General features: G+C 34.8%; 1 long non-coding RNA gene across 1 annotated transcript in view; it reads right to left on the minus strand.

Moving 5' to 3' along the window:
• LOC110038887 overlaps positions 1-10533 on the minus strand; it is a 20711-nt gene extending 10178 nt beyond the window's left edge. The window contains exons 1-2 of the long non-coding RNA XR_002295465.1: positions 10355-10533; positions 9558-9674 (exon numbers count right to left, since the gene is read on the minus strand). This is a non-coding gene — a long non-coding RNA (uncharacterized LOC110038887). The remainder of the gene's footprint in view (positions 1-9557; positions 9675-10354) is intronic.
• Between the last annotated feature and the right edge of the window lie 5429 nt (positions 10534-15962).

The following is a 15962-nucleotide window of genomic DNA, read 5'->3' on the forward strand; positions in this document are numbered from 1 at the left end:
AAGAGAGATTTAGCATCTTTAGATAATATTTTGTCATTAAATATTTTCCTTCATCTTTGTTTGACAAATTTTGGTATCTTAGTTAGAGATCTTGGGATGGGTTTGCGATTCTGAAGTTTTTAATTTGAGATCTTAAATTTGCATGTGATTTACTTGTTCTATCTTAAAAACTAGCATCTTGACATTTGCATTTCTTGCCTTAATCATCAATCGATTGGATTTTTTCTTCTCTGATTCATGGCACCTAAGACTAAAGGAGGAAAATCTAAGTCTTTGTTTGATAACAAGAAATTCGTTAGCACAAAAGCGGAAGAATGCTATAAGAAATTCATCCCAAAGAGAGAATTTTTGTCTCCGAGTGGGGAGGTAGAAGCTATGATAGGTAGAAGGGATTGGGAGCAATTTTGCTCCAACATAAGTATCACGATGATTCTTGTCGTGCGGGAATTCTATGTGAACTTGCCTGAAGCCACCACTAATTTTGTCTATGTTTGAGGGTAACAAGTTGATTTCAATTCTTCAAGGATCAATGCCTTGTATTCTTTGCGAGAATTTCCTGACAGTTTCTACCACAATTTTACTCCTCTTGATTTTGATTTGGTAGAAATTATGGTAGGGGTGTGTGAAAGGTGAGAAATGATATTAAAATCAATTTCCCTTCCTCTGCTTTGAATGTTGTGTCCAAAGTTTGGCACTATTTCATATCAGTCAAGCTTCTCCCCTCGACAAATTTGAGTGAAGTTACTAGAGATAGGGTTGCATTAATTTTTTGTATTCAAACGGGGAAATCCATAGATGTAGGATCCCTGATCCATCATTCTATTCTGAATATGACAAAAAGGGGATCTACTATCGGTCTTGGCCACCCCTCCACTACCTTCACTCTGTGTCAAAACTCTAGTGTTTCCTTTGAGAGTTTGGAGGAGCAGCTTCACCCCTTGAAGCCCATTTCTAAGAAAAATATAGGGATTTATAGGCGACATGCAGCTTTTGAGCAAGGTGAAAGTTCCTCCCGATCTTCCTCCTCTACCTCTACGCCTCGCCCTCCTTCTACTATGAATTCTATAGCTGAGCAAGTTGAGAGTTAGAGGATGATGCCTCCATTATACACGAGGAGATATATGATTTGTTAGACCGGATGACACATATAGATTGACAGAGTAAAAACTAATTTGATTAGATTGTCAGTTTTCGGGTTCCTCAATCGGAGATGTACAGGAGAAATCGATGGTTAGGAGATGAGAATCCAATTGTTTTTCCTGCTCACTCTCCATATGCGCCTTGTAAGAACACTCGTCAGTCTATGGGGGAGAATCAGGAGGGAGAAGATGAGAAAGAAGAAGAAGACGAAGAAGGAGATGATTGAAGAGGGGACAAGTGATATTGTAGTTCTCTTAGAGATCTTTAGTTGATTTCACCTTTGGGTGTTGTTGATTGTTGCGCTTGCTGGACTACTGTTATTTTTCGTGCTACTTGTTTCATTTTAGTTTTCGTTGAAGTTGATTTATGCTCTTGTTGAAATATGTTATTGTTGTAATATGCCATGTTGAATTGCGGTGGAACTTTTATTTCTATATCTTTGTTGTTAGATGTTAACTGTTGTAGTAAATTAAAACTCTATTATGTATTTTCAGTTGTTGTACCGATGAATAATTTATATTCACTTCTTGTGAAGCGTTAACTTGTACACGTGACACAGGTATTTTTGTTGCTATTATTATATCTTTTCCATTATCCTTTATTTTTGTAGTTTCATATGATTAAACTTGGGGGGATGAATGTTGTTAGACTTTGTTCCTCTATAAACAAAACACTATAATTTGATACTTGTTACATATTTAGAATGTAATGAATTTGAGATTACAATAATCTTAGTAAAAAAAGAAATTAGTTATATAACAAATAGACTCCTATTGAATTAAATAGAATTAGATGCAGAATGATCTTTGAAATCTCATCAGATGATTATTTAATTGTCATATTTAATTTTCAAGAAGATTTGATTAATAGGTAAGTTAATTGTGAATAGATATGATTTTTTTGAAAATTTTAGCCTCCATTTTATTTGCATTTGATGTTAATAATTTATAACTTATAAGAATTGAATTAAAAGAGAGGATGTTGCAGTATTTAGTTTAAAAGGATTGTAGTAAAATTAAAATTTATTTAATTGCTAATCCAAATAAAGTAATCCTTTAGGATGTGAATGAAAAAAGAGATTATTTAAAAAGAAATGGGATTGAAAATATTCATCATATGGAAAGAAAGAAAAAAAAAATAAAAATAAAAAAGTTATAAATAAAAAACTTCGCGGATAAGCTTGAGAAGTCTTAACAAAAATTAATATTACTATTATTCTTTTAAATGGAAAACTCTTTAACATTCTTGTAATTAATTTTATTTATATGTTTATAAATGATTAACAAATTATTTTATGGATAACTAAATTCTCTTGAATATTACATATAAACTATATTAGCTTAGCAAGTTATTAAATCCCTTGGAGTGAATATGCAATTAAATAACATTTGAAGAAGTTCAATGTTTTATGAAGCACATGTGTCAGAATAATTCAATAGAAGCTTTTTGTTATAAAATCTATCTATTTGGAAATTTGATTGTAAATAGTCACTTATTCAATTTCATTTCACTTAAGTCCAACAAGATCTATTACTTATGTTTTGACATTTTTTAATTTAGCATTTGCTGTTACATGTTTTTTTGAATTTTATATGATGAAACTGCACTTTAATGAAGGTTTTTGTTGTTTTTGTTGATGGTAGCAGGAAAGGAGAAGAACAAGAACCGAATTGGATCAGAATAGAAATTGAAGCATGAATCTGACTATTAGGCACTTAAGCGCCAGACACCTCCCAACAAAAGCTATTACCCGAGAGGCTGAGGCTGAGGTTTAGGTGTCAGCCAACGGGCACTTAGGTGCCCAATACAAGCTCCTATCCAAGAGGTTGACGCCTAGGCGCCCTAACTTAAAACCGACAGTTAATGCAGTTCAAACCTTGAGAAGAATATGAAGAAATATATAAGCTTTGACGTTGAAGTAAAGGGGGCTCTTCGATTACATTTTCTTCTGTCATTTTTCTGAGAAGGAAATTGAAGGAGAAGTCCAACGAAGATCAATCAAGTTGAGAGAAGTGAGAATTTGAGAGATTTTGTGTGATTGAATGTTTGTAATCTCAACTTCTCATGATTGAAGGAAAGGAGATAAGTTCTGAAGTTTTATTTTTTAATTGCTTTTATTTTCTTTGTAAGACTTCTGTATTGTTATTTCTATTTTAGTTGATTAATCATGTTGGTGTATTCAAGAATACATAGTGAGTAAACTATCCTTCTTTGTTGGAATGGAGAGATAGGAAAGATTAATGTGGAAGTTTCTTTATAAATTTTGTTGATTAATATTGAATGATGATTGATTGACTTTTGACACTCCATTTACATTTCATTTTGGCCAAGTGGGCTGTTAATATTTGTCGTGAGTTACCAATCTCGGAAGAGATGGTAATAAAATCGATAGAGTTCATTACATTAATTTGGTGTAATAGGAATATATCTATTAGATTAATGCAGACTTGTAGAGAGATATTTGAGCATGGCTTAAAGGTTGGTATTAGGGAACTAATCTGATTTTTAGCCACTTATTTTTATTCCACCAGAAGGGGGTAAGGAGAGCTTTTGCTCTTGTTTGTCATTTACATATTTAGTTAACTTTCTCACTCATTAACTTATTGAACCATTCCAAGGAAGATCTTATCAAATGCTTGAAGAACTCTTTAGCTTTCTTTGTTGACAATTTAGAATTTTCTTTTAGGACTTACATTAAATCAACATTTCAGGCTAGGATCAACATTTATAGGCTAGAACTTTTCTTAATTAGATTCATCTCATTCCCTGTGAGATCGAAAACTAGACTCTAATTCTGGTACTACTGATATGTCATGTATACTTGCGTGAGCCGCCGGTGATTTGCAACACCAAATGCGTATCACTTTGCACCGACAAACATATGTGTACATATCGACAAATTAAATATAGTGTATTTAAGTATGAGATCATTTCCATGAGGATGTGGCACAACAGGCCAATCAAATTTAAAGAGAATCACTGTCAAAAGACGAAGCCAAGCTAAGTGATCAAAACATAGAATGCATGAATAAATGTCACTTCTATGTGTATGTATTGTGTGGAGTCTATTGAGTCATTTTATGTTGAATTTATGTGTAACACCTTATCTTTTAATGATTTGGGTTGTTATGTGTGCTTTGGAGTGCATTTAGGTGAGTAAATTGAGGGCTGCCATATGATTATGAAGTGGTTATAGTCAGCTACATGTGAAGGAGAGTGGTAGTTAGATGTGGTTTAGTTACTTTCTATGTAGTTTCAAGGGGGACAACATTAGTTACTAAAGCCAAAAACTGCATACTATCTTAATATAGATTAACAAAGAATAACATTTGAGTGGGTGATTTCTTTGAAGTTTCCAGGTGGCTATCTCAAATTTGCAGGTGGTCAGCCACAGGTATTTGCAGGTAGTCAGCAACCTCAAAGGCCCAGTGTTCTGGGGACACAAGAGACGAGCTACCGTAGCAAGAAGTGGAGGTCATCTGCTTCCGCTAATACTCCCCCGCCTGCTACTACCACTCCTCATGTGACACTTGTTGCTGACACCCCTCCTGTGACATCTGGTCCAACACCCGTTACTACCACCCCTCATGTGACACCTGCTCCCGAACCTGCTACTCCTCTGCCTCCTGTGACACCTACTGCTCCCCCACGTGTTGCTTTCCTACCTGTTGCTTCCACACCTACTCCCCCACCTGGTACGACTGCTATTGTTGCTGGCACACCTACTGCACCACTAGTTTCAGCCCCACTTGCTTCGACACCTCTTGAGTCTGACCCCTCAACTCCTGCTCCCAATGGTACATTTACTGTCAGAGAAGGACTCGTAAGTTTATTTTAACATTATATTATGTTTATTCTTCATTCTATATATTTTTTTGTAACCAATTTTTTTTCTTAAGCAGATGCATTCCCCACAAGTTGGCATCACAGAGATTATGAGGAGCAGGTACGATCAGTCCTATTACTCGTGGAAGCGGATCCCTGCAGCCACTCGGGACTTGTGGTTCAGAGAGTTAGAGGTACGATCATGCAATTTGAATTAGATTTGTAAATTTAATTTATTTTCTTATACTAATACATTGATTATTATTTATAGTGCAGAGTTCCTTTGCCTGGCTCCCAGAGCACCACCATCAGATTCGCCTAATCTTCGAGATTTAGGGCAAGCATCAACATGTTCACGACAACCCGCCTGAGGGGCGAGCGGTCTGCCTAGATCGGTGAGGAGACCTGGGGTCAGTTAACCAAAGCCTAGACTTCTCTTGCTATAAGAGGAAGAGGCAGACGAACCAGGCGAACCGGGCAACGAAGAGGACTAGGGGAGTTGTTCTCCACATTGGCAGATCAGTCCCTCAAACTGAACACTATAGAAGGCTGGTAGGATTCTTAAATATTTAAAGATTCAATCTTTGAAGAAATTTTATGGCACTAAACAATTGTATACATTGCATAGGTGAAGGAGTTGAACTGCAAGCCCTCCATTGCAAAACTACACGTTCGAACTCATCGGCGCCCGAGGACGTAGCAATGGGTCTCAGAGCAATTTCGTCGGGTTGCTATAAGTATAAAAAATAAATTTAAAACTTTATTTTGACTCTTATTATTAAAAATGTGAATTAAACATTGGTTTTAATTTTGCAGAAGGAGTTTAAGCAGTCTCCGGAGAGGCACTTGGCCACTCAGGCCCAGACGTTCGCTAGCAGCAGTGGTAGTCAATCTACCACTCTGCAGTCCAAGTACGAGCTTTGGACTTAGGCGATGAGGAAGAAGAATGAGAGGGTTTATGGCATTGGTACGAAAGACATAGCCTTCGAGGTCGATGTCTCCCGTGGCCCAGTACTTAGTTCCCCGAGCTCCTCACAGCCAGATTAAGAGGCGCTTGTCAAGCAGGTCGCTTCAATGAACAAAGAGCTTCGCCAATTGCATGACCAAATGCTAAAGGGCCAACATCGGGTCGAGGACTCTATAGTGTGCATGACAGAGACTTTAGCAGATCGTCGGGGTAAGAGACAGGTGATAATCATAGAGGAGAAAGAGGAGGACAAGGATGGAGATGATGAGTAGTTTCTTTTTATGTTTTCTTTTATTTTTCAACATTAAGTTGAACATTTATAGTGGAATTTTTGGTTAATTTTATTATTTTTATTTGGACAATTTGTTACAATATCTTAATTTCATTAATGATATATATTTGAGTTTTGATTTGTGCTGATATAGTTGGATAAAATGCGGTTGAGATGTAACTTTTTTATTACATGCAGGTTGTGGAAATGTAATTGTTCTTTTTTTTTTTCGGTGTTGCTGGTTTGCATCTGATTTGCATCAGTTTTGCTTTGAATAATCTAATGCTAAATTGATAAAAATATTCTACCGTTCTTTGATATTTTCCACTGCAAAAGTGACGGTAATCTGACAAATTAGATTATCGGTTGACATGTGTAGCCTAAAAAAACTGATGGTAATACGACGCAAGTACTTTACGTCTAAATATTTTGATGCAAAATGAATGAAACTATCATTATCAACCCTCGATTTACCCGCGAAAAATATCAGACATAAATCAGACACAAATTTGATGATAAACCTCAAATATCGTTAGATTTGCATTCGATTTACGTCTGATATGACCAATGTAAATTTACTTATTTCCTGTAGTGAACCCCAATCTAAAAATCTAAAATATTATACCAAAATTCTTGAATCAAAACTTATAATATATCTTAAAGCTTTTATTTCGCATATAATTTAATGGAGACAATTATCATATTTCTTCTCCTTGGACAAGCCTTAACGATATCTTGGAAACAACTTGTTTCCCCGAGAATATATGTATGACACAAATATTTATGAAGCTATTCTAATCTCATTAAATTGTGTTGAAATCAAAAACAATTTTAATGAATTAAATAAATCAATTGCTTATAGCAAAGTAACTATTCAACGCTTTCCATCATATAAAATGGGGTCTTTGTCCTTATCAAGTTAAAATAATTCAATATAAAAACTTGAATCTAACTATCAAAGGACAATTTAATTTATCTATTCAACATATATAGAGGACAAGAATAAGGTTTTTTATATTCTTTATCCAAGAATAAAACATTAGTGGATGTTTGTAATTATGATGAAGATCTTGTCTGAGGATATAGCACACTGGCTTTATCAATGATAAGATAATTGTGGAGCAAATATTAAAATTCTTCTTGCTCCAATTAAATCAAAAGACTCTAAATAGATAGAAACTTCTATAACAACCTAACCTGATAGCTTAAAATTAAAAAAGTCAGAAATTGCGATTTGATGGTATTATCCTTTCTTTTTTATTTTATTTAATACAATAAACTATTATAACTTCTAATAATAAAAAAAGTCATTAAAAAATTACAAAATACACTAAATAATAATTAAATTCAACCAAAGCAACAACATAGTCGGAAAGTAAAGCAATATCATAATTCAACCGACAATAGTCCAACAATACCAAAACTAAGTAATATAAGAATCTAGAACCATAACACACAACATACTATCTAGTAGAAGGGGTTCTCTTCCCAACTCTCTCCTATCAGTCATATCCATCTATAATTTTGCCTGCAAGAAATAAATAATTTCAACAGTAAGTTTGCTATCACTTAGTGAGCAATTATAATCTTATTATGTATTAAATTAACACTTCATGTTTTCATTTAAGTATTTACCTCTTTAACTTTTTGAAAAAGTCATATCATGATCACCATCATACCCAAAGGTATCATAAAAAAGTTTTACCCATAGATATCTTCAAAATTTTGCACTTAAAAGTACATCTTTACCATTTTCATTTCGTTTTTCATGCACGGGTACAACAACGCCCCCTACTAATATAATAAAGAGATAAATCCTAATTGACAAATCATTTTTATTTTCTTTCCTTTTCACTTTATCCATTTGAAGTTTTACCCATAGATATCTTCAAATTCTTTATATGAAGAATTTGAAGAATTTTAAATTGATACACTAAAACTTTCAATATGCATATAATAAGAAAGGCATGTATTTTTAAGACAATAATGCAAGTCTTTTTTAAATAAATCATTAATTTAATACAAATAAGAAAGCAATTAAACAGCTTAACTCTTCAAAAACCTCTGTATAGGCTTATTCCTCTACTTTCTTTCTCCAACAATCACTCACATCCATTAAAAGTGTATATATAATAATTTTATTTCTAAAATCACTCTCACGTATGATTCATTGATTCAAATATGTCTCCCCAATTATCTTTTAATCAAATACTCTTCCATGATATTCATATACTCTACATAATGACATTTAATGAAAACATAAACATAAATAATACATAAATCTTTACCTTTTACTCCTTTGAAGTCAATTCTTCTAAATATTCAATAAAAAATCCTTCCTATTTTACTTCTAACCTAAATAATAAAAATGGTAATTAGTAGATTTAATTTATTATTAACAATTCTATATTGAAATTAATCAAAAACATGCCTTCACCGCCTCTTATTCTTACTTCCTTTCATGCGCAGAGATTCACCCTATACTATAAGGAGGAGCAAATGAAAAGATGTCTGATAATTGAGAAGATTTATGTCAAACTTTCGTCCAAAAAACTCATGATTTCTAAAAATGACTACAACAACAATCATCACTTCAGAAGCAGAACGAATCAGGACCCCACCAATAGAAATCTCCGTGCTAATCAAATATACTTTCTAGCTCAAAATCACGAAGGAATCTACCTTGCTAATTAAGCCTCCACTAAGAAAACAGTCTGTCACTTTTTACTAGTCATTGTAATTTATGTTATATTTTGAGGTCTGGTTGTTTCGAAGTTTATATATTGATGTAATTTCTATAACTAGTGTGCAAGTTTGAAGTTTCTGCCTAAGGAGCAAGCAATTGTGAGTCCTACTGTGAGTCCAACCTCCTTTAAGTTTTATGTTATTAATTCTAATTCTGTTCTATTTAGTATTTCTATTTCTTAATAAGTATAGTTTTTACTTCTATTTTCTGTTAATTTAATTTCTGGTAAAATCGAGAAATTGGTGTGTGTGTGTGTGTGTGTGTGCGTGTGTGTATAATATGCGTGTGTGTATAATATAGTAGATCTTTCCCGGAAACTATTATGTATAATAAAGGCTACTAGATTTCTTGTAACATTAGTGAGCGATTCCTAAATTTAAGTTTTGGCAATAAAGAGAATGGTGATAGACAAACAGAACAACATTTCCAATCATGTACACGCATAAAAGAAAGGCATAATAAGCACATATCATGATATTTATTTTGGTTCAGATCTTCATTACTCGAATTATCGAACCAATGCACAACTCAAATTCTTCATAACAAGAATTTTGGGTTAGAATATCTGGTATGTTCATGGCTATACTTTAAGAAAATGATATAAGTACCTTAATGATAAAGACCGACCATCTTTTCCCTCCAAGAAAGCTTGTAGGGGAGCCAAAGCTGCGTGGCATCTTTAATTTAAGCACGTAGATGAGTTGCAAAGAAACCTATTTCACTCTCTAAAAGACAGAGAGAGATAAAAAAAGTTGACCAGTATCTCAACTTGTGACATGGTACAAAGCAGAAATATAATGTTAAAAATGCATTCGCTTGTTGGTTTAAAGTGTAGTTTTCTTTCAAATTGTATCTATCTCTCAATAAATTGATCAGATAGAAATTTCCAAGACACAGAAAGCTTTGAAAGTTTTCAGTGAGGCATGCTATTGAAAATATGGACTCTGACACGAGAATCATTATGATTCTTAACAAGAACAAACGACTAAAAATTCCATTTTCAGGGAGACAAAACGATCATACTTCATAGTAACAGTCAGCACTTCACTACGATCATTCATGCCCAAAACAAACGACTAAATTACATTTTCATATCATCAACCATATCAAGGAGCGCATTCAATGCAATTTATGTTTTATAAGAAAAATGAGAATCTCAACCATTATTATAAGTTACCATTGGATGATGGATCATAGGATTACAAATTATAAGGGACTGAAAACTCCAAATTTTCCACTTGCGTTCTTTACTGGAGATTACTTAAGGAGCATTTCATCAAACAGGTACCAGGCACTACCAAGTCGTGTCATTTAAAAATTAAAAGGGATACAAGCAAAAGAAGAAAGATAACCCGGCTGATTCAGAAAAGCGAGAAATTTGCATTTTTGAAAGCCAGCGTCACACCTACACGTAGGTTGTGTTCGCCAAAGAAGACGATGAATCAGCAGAAGGCCATAAATGCAGGTGAATTTCTATTCTAGCTACAGCGAAATTGAAAGGTAGTTGAAGAAGAGATGAAGAGAGCTGTGATTGTTCGTTCGAGGAGAAGATGGCCGGGAGAGAAATCAGCCCTTTAGGCTTTAAATTACTTGGACGAAGTACTGAAAATCCGAATTTACTAAATTTTATATGGGCAAAATCTTGAATTTTACTTAAATTTTAATTTATAATACCTAAAACAAGGTAAAGATTTGTGTTTTTTGTTGTGCATTTATTTTGTATATTTATGTACTTATTTTAATTACTCATTTAGTGGCACTTTCACTTAAACTCTCATTTGTTTTTATAAGCTCAACATGTAACTAATTTACATGCTCCATAAAGCTCATTTCAATAGAAAATAAATAGTTCAATTATATTAATTATTAATTAGTTAATAAGTTTCATTTGATTAAAAAATGGATGGCATGATTGCAGTATTTTTAATTTGTTCAGTAAGGATCCATTAGATAAAAATTAAGTTGTTCGATAATGATATACATTAATTTGCTCGATAATAACTCGATTATCATCATATCCAATGAGCATCCACTAAACTCAAACAGTTAGAACAAGTGAACTAAGCATGAAAATAGAGCTAATCTGACCTAACTACGTGATCCAAACTGATAAAAATGATATGTGTACTATATATATATATTCTCTACTTTTTTCTCAACTTCAAACACCTCATGGCTGATTCCTCTCCTTCTTCTCAAATCAATCCCCTACCCTGACATGCCAATAACATCACCATACCTTCTTCTCTAAAATTTTTCATGAGCAACATTAAATCTGTTGCAAACACCACTCTGACTGCAGATTACTATCCCATATGGAGCTCACAACTATCCAAATTATTCAAAGCTGATAGCTTCGACTGTTTCCTTGTTGGTTCTTCCATTTGCCCTTCCAAATACATTTTCGATTCAAATGGCCAACCAGCACCCAACCCAAACTACCAAGCCTTCAAAACATCCAATCGCACCTGCTCCCATCCTATCAGCCTAGAAGATCTTTACGTCCTTTGAATCAGTGAAGAAATCACCCAGCAGCCACAGAACAAACCTAATCATAACTGGCCTTGCTTTCCACGCGTGGAAGAGAAGCTCGCTCTTCATGTAGAGGCAGGGGAAGATGGAACAATATCAATCTCAGGTGGAGTGGAAACAGAAATCAAAGCGGCAGGGGACAATCCAATACCAAATCCCTGACTACTTGCCAATTTTGCAAAAAAGTGGGACAGACTGCTTTGAACTGTTGGCATTGATCAAATCTGGACTGCTTACCTACAAACAAAGCTCGTCCAAATGCAGCTCTTCTAATGGATTCCACTTCACAAACTGGCCTCTGACAATAATTGCTCAATCTCATTTGACCCCAATGGTTTTCAAATAAAGCACAAAGACAACAACTGAATCCTCCTAGAGGGACGCAGAAATAATGGTCTCTGCCCAATATCCTCAACGCTAGCCTTACATTCCACCCTTCAACCCACCGATGTCTGGCACCAAAGACTTGGCATCCTCACAAGGCAGTTATAGCAGCCATCTCCAATAGTAATCTGAATCTGTATATTACTCCACAAATACCATATGGCACAAATATAAGGCTTCAAAGAGTCACAAACTTCATTTCTCAAAGTCTATTATTAGATCTACTACATGTTTTAATACTGATGTATGGGGGCCTTCTCATATTGTATCCCTTCAAAGTAATAAATAATGTGTTATCTATGGACGACCATTCTAGTTTTTCTTGGATATTTCCTATGATAAAAAAATCTGAAGTTATGAATATTTTCACTTGGTTCAACAAATTTGTGGAGAAAAAAATCAATAGAAAGATAAATGTATTGCGCTCGAAGGCGGAGAATACACTTCCAACACATTTAATATCTACCTTTAAACACAAGGAATTATGCACCAAATAAGCTATCCCTATTCTCCAGAACAAAACGACATAGCCGAAAGAAAGCATCACCATCTAATTGAGATAGCTTACACCCTTCTTGCTCCCCAACTACCTCATCAATTCTGGCTTGAAGCTGTCCAAACAACCCTTTACCTCATCAACGGGCTGTCGATCAAAACAAACTATATGAAATCCCCATACCCTCTTCTCTATCACAAAAAATCCAAACTACAATCTTCGACTCCTCGTCCTTCCCTTGGCAACGACCACTCATACACAACAAACGATCGCCTCGAGCGCGTCACTGCATTTCTCTTGGTTATTCTGACTATCACAAAGGTTATTGCTGCTAGAAACACTCCAACAAAATCATCATATCTCGACATGTTACATTGAATAAAACATCTTTTCCCTACCAATAACACCCACTCTATGTATTCCTCCTACTTTGATAATTAAAACTTCACCCAATTCCACAGCTACATTACCACTACTATCCCAACTCTCTCCCACATCCTCATGAATTATTGTGTGGTAGTTATGAAATTATTTGTAACCATTGAAATTGTACTGGCACAATCCTAGTCATTAATTTAGGAGGTGTCACTACTATAAATAAGGGTAGAGACTTTGAGTTTGCATCAAGTCAAGTAAATGTGATAAATAAAGTGAAGCTTCTTCCATAAACTTTTAGCCTTTGTCATATCTTGAAAGCTTCTTCATTCCAATAAAGTGGTATCAGAGCCTAAAGGTTCCTTTATAGAGCAATGACAAATGGTGGCATAGTTTCCTTCCAAGTTCCGATGCTTAAGGAAAGCATCTACGAAAATTGGAGTATCAAGTATACAATCCAAATACAGGGAAGATAAACATCAGCAGAGATATTATATTTGATGAAGGAGGAGAATGGGATTGGGGACTACATGATGAGGACTACAACTTTTTCCCATACTTTCAAGAAGAGGACGCAGAGCAGCCAATGATCGAGCAAGCAAGAGAATAGCCTACTACTCCACAAACAACATTGACTATAAGAACATTGACTAACATTGACTATAAGTAATCAAAGCGACTCATCATCATCAAATTCAAGAGAAAATTCAAGTAAAAGAGTACCACACTTCAAAAGATTAGAAGATCTTTATGAGGTAACTATGAATCAAGATAATCTTACTCTTTTTTATCTCTTTGTCACTGTGAACCCATGAATTTCCAAAAAGCCATACAAAGCAAGAAGTGGAAAGATGGAATGGATGAAGAAATCAAGACAATCGAGAAGAACGACACATGGGAGCTAGGGAGCTAGCTTCAAGGGCATAAGACAATTGATGTGAAGTGGGTGTACAAAGAGAAGAAGAATTCGAAAGGAGAAGTTGAAAGATACAAGACAAGATTCGTGGCAAAAGGCTATAGTCAAAGAGCAGACATCGACTATGATGAGGTATTTGCCCCTGTTGCTCGATTAGAAACTATTAGACTAATCATCTCTTTGGCAGCTCAAAATAAGTGGAGAATACATCAAATGGATGTAAAATCTGCCTTCTTGAATGAAATACTCGAAGAAAAAGTCTACATTCAGCAGCTACCAAGATATGAAGTCAAAGGGCAAGAAGACAAAGTTCTAAAGCTAAAAAAGGCTCTATACAGGCTGAAGCAAGCACCAAGAGCATGGAATAGCCGAATAGATAAGTATCTGCAAGAGAAAGGCTTCATGAAGTGTCCTTATGAGCATGCTCTTTACATCAATAATGAGGATGAAAATGTCTTGATTGTTTGTTTGTATGTTGATGACTTGATTTTCACCAGAAATAATCCAATCATGTTTGAAAAGTTTAAAGAAGCGATGGCAAAGGAGTTCGAAATGACAGATATTGGACTCATGACATACTACCTTGGCATTGAATTCAAGCAAATGAAAGATGAGATTTTCATATCTCAAGAAGGTTATGCAAAAGAGATATTGAAAAAGTTCAAGATGGATAATAGCCGACCTATAAAAACTCCTGTAGAATGTGGAGTCAAGCTATCAAAAGATGATGAAGGAAAAAAGAATTGATCGAACGATTTTTAAAAGTTTGGTTGGAAGTTTGCGCTACTTAACATGCACAAGGCCTGATATTCTTTATGCTGTTAGATTTGTCAGTCGCTACATGGAGACTCCGACTACTACCCACCTGAAGACCGCCAAAAGAATTATGTGCTAAATCAAAGGTACAATTGATTTTGGCTTATTTTACTCATCATCCAATAATTTCAAGCTTGTAGGATATAGTGACAGTGATTGGGCTGGAGATATGGATGATAGAAAGAGCACTACAGGTTTGTGTTCTTCATAGGAGACACTGCTTTCACTTGGATGTCAAAGAAACAACCAATTGTCACTCTTTCTACTTGCGAAGCAGAGTACGTGGTTGCAACCTCATGTGTTTGTCATGCAATTTGGCTTCGAAACCTATTAAAGGAGTTAAGTTTACCACAAGAAGAGGCGATCAAAATTTGTATCGACGACAAGTCTGCAATCGCGCTAACAAAGAATCTAGTTTTCTATGATAGAAACAAGCACATTGATATGCGTTATCACTACATCAAAGAATGCATCGAAAGAAAGGAGATACAAGTGCAGTATGTGAAGTCTCAAGATCAAGTTGCAGATATTTTTACCAAGCCACTCAAGAGTGAAGACTTTATTAAACTGAGAAGTTTACTTTGAGTCACAAAATCAAGTTTAAGAGGGGATGTTGAAATATAAACTTGATTTTAGTTGTTTAAATAAAGCCTAATTATGTCTCATCTAAAAGCTTAATCTAGAATATGTGGTAGGTATGAAATTATTGTGTGGTAGGTGTGGAATTATTATGTGGTAGGTATTGAATTATTTATAACCATTAGATTAGAATTGTAGTTGCACAATCCTAGTCATTAATTCAGGAGGTGCCATTACTATAAATAGGGGTGTAGTTTTTGAGTTTGCATTAAGTCAAGTAAAGGTGATAAATAAAGTGAAGTTTTTTCCATAATCTCTTAGCCTTTACCATATCTTGAAAGCTTCTCCATTCCAACACAGAGCTAGTAGCTGGCATCTTAAGCCCGATTCAGCTTTCTTCGCACCAAGCTTACCAATCGCTTGCATACCAGATGAAGTAGCCACAACCCTCATACAACCACTCCAACATACCTATTCCATCCACCTGCACCAACCTCTCTGAATCAATGAATATCAGCTCTCACCTCTCTGAATCAATGAATATCAGCTCTCACCTCTCTGAATCAATGAATATCAGCTCTCACCTCTCTGAATCAATGAATATCAGCTCTTACTTTATCCCATTTTTTTTCTCTTCTTCTTCTTTTAAAATAAGGATAATTTATTATGTAATATTTGATTTGGTTGAAACATAACTAAATATTTTGACTGTTATCATTGACGGGTGAGCATCCCACAAATTCACGATCGAAGATTTGATAATCGCATAGATAAGAATCACATGATTCATCATCATGGTGCGGGAACTCTAGCAACCCCGCGATTCCGGGAGATCACGAGAAGCCTCGTGATCTCGAGTTTAAAATAAGAGGCGCTGACTTTCAATTTAACATTTTTCTTTCCTTTTTAATTTCT

Source organism: Phalaenopsis equestris, unplaced genomic scaffold (assembly GCF_001263595.1).
Source record: "Phalaenopsis equestris unplaced genomic scaffold, ASM126359v1 Scaffold000002, whole genome shotgun sequence".
NCBI classification, from domain to species: Eukaryota; Viridiplantae; Streptophyta; class Magnoliopsida; order Asparagales; family Orchidaceae; genus Phalaenopsis; species Phalaenopsis equestris.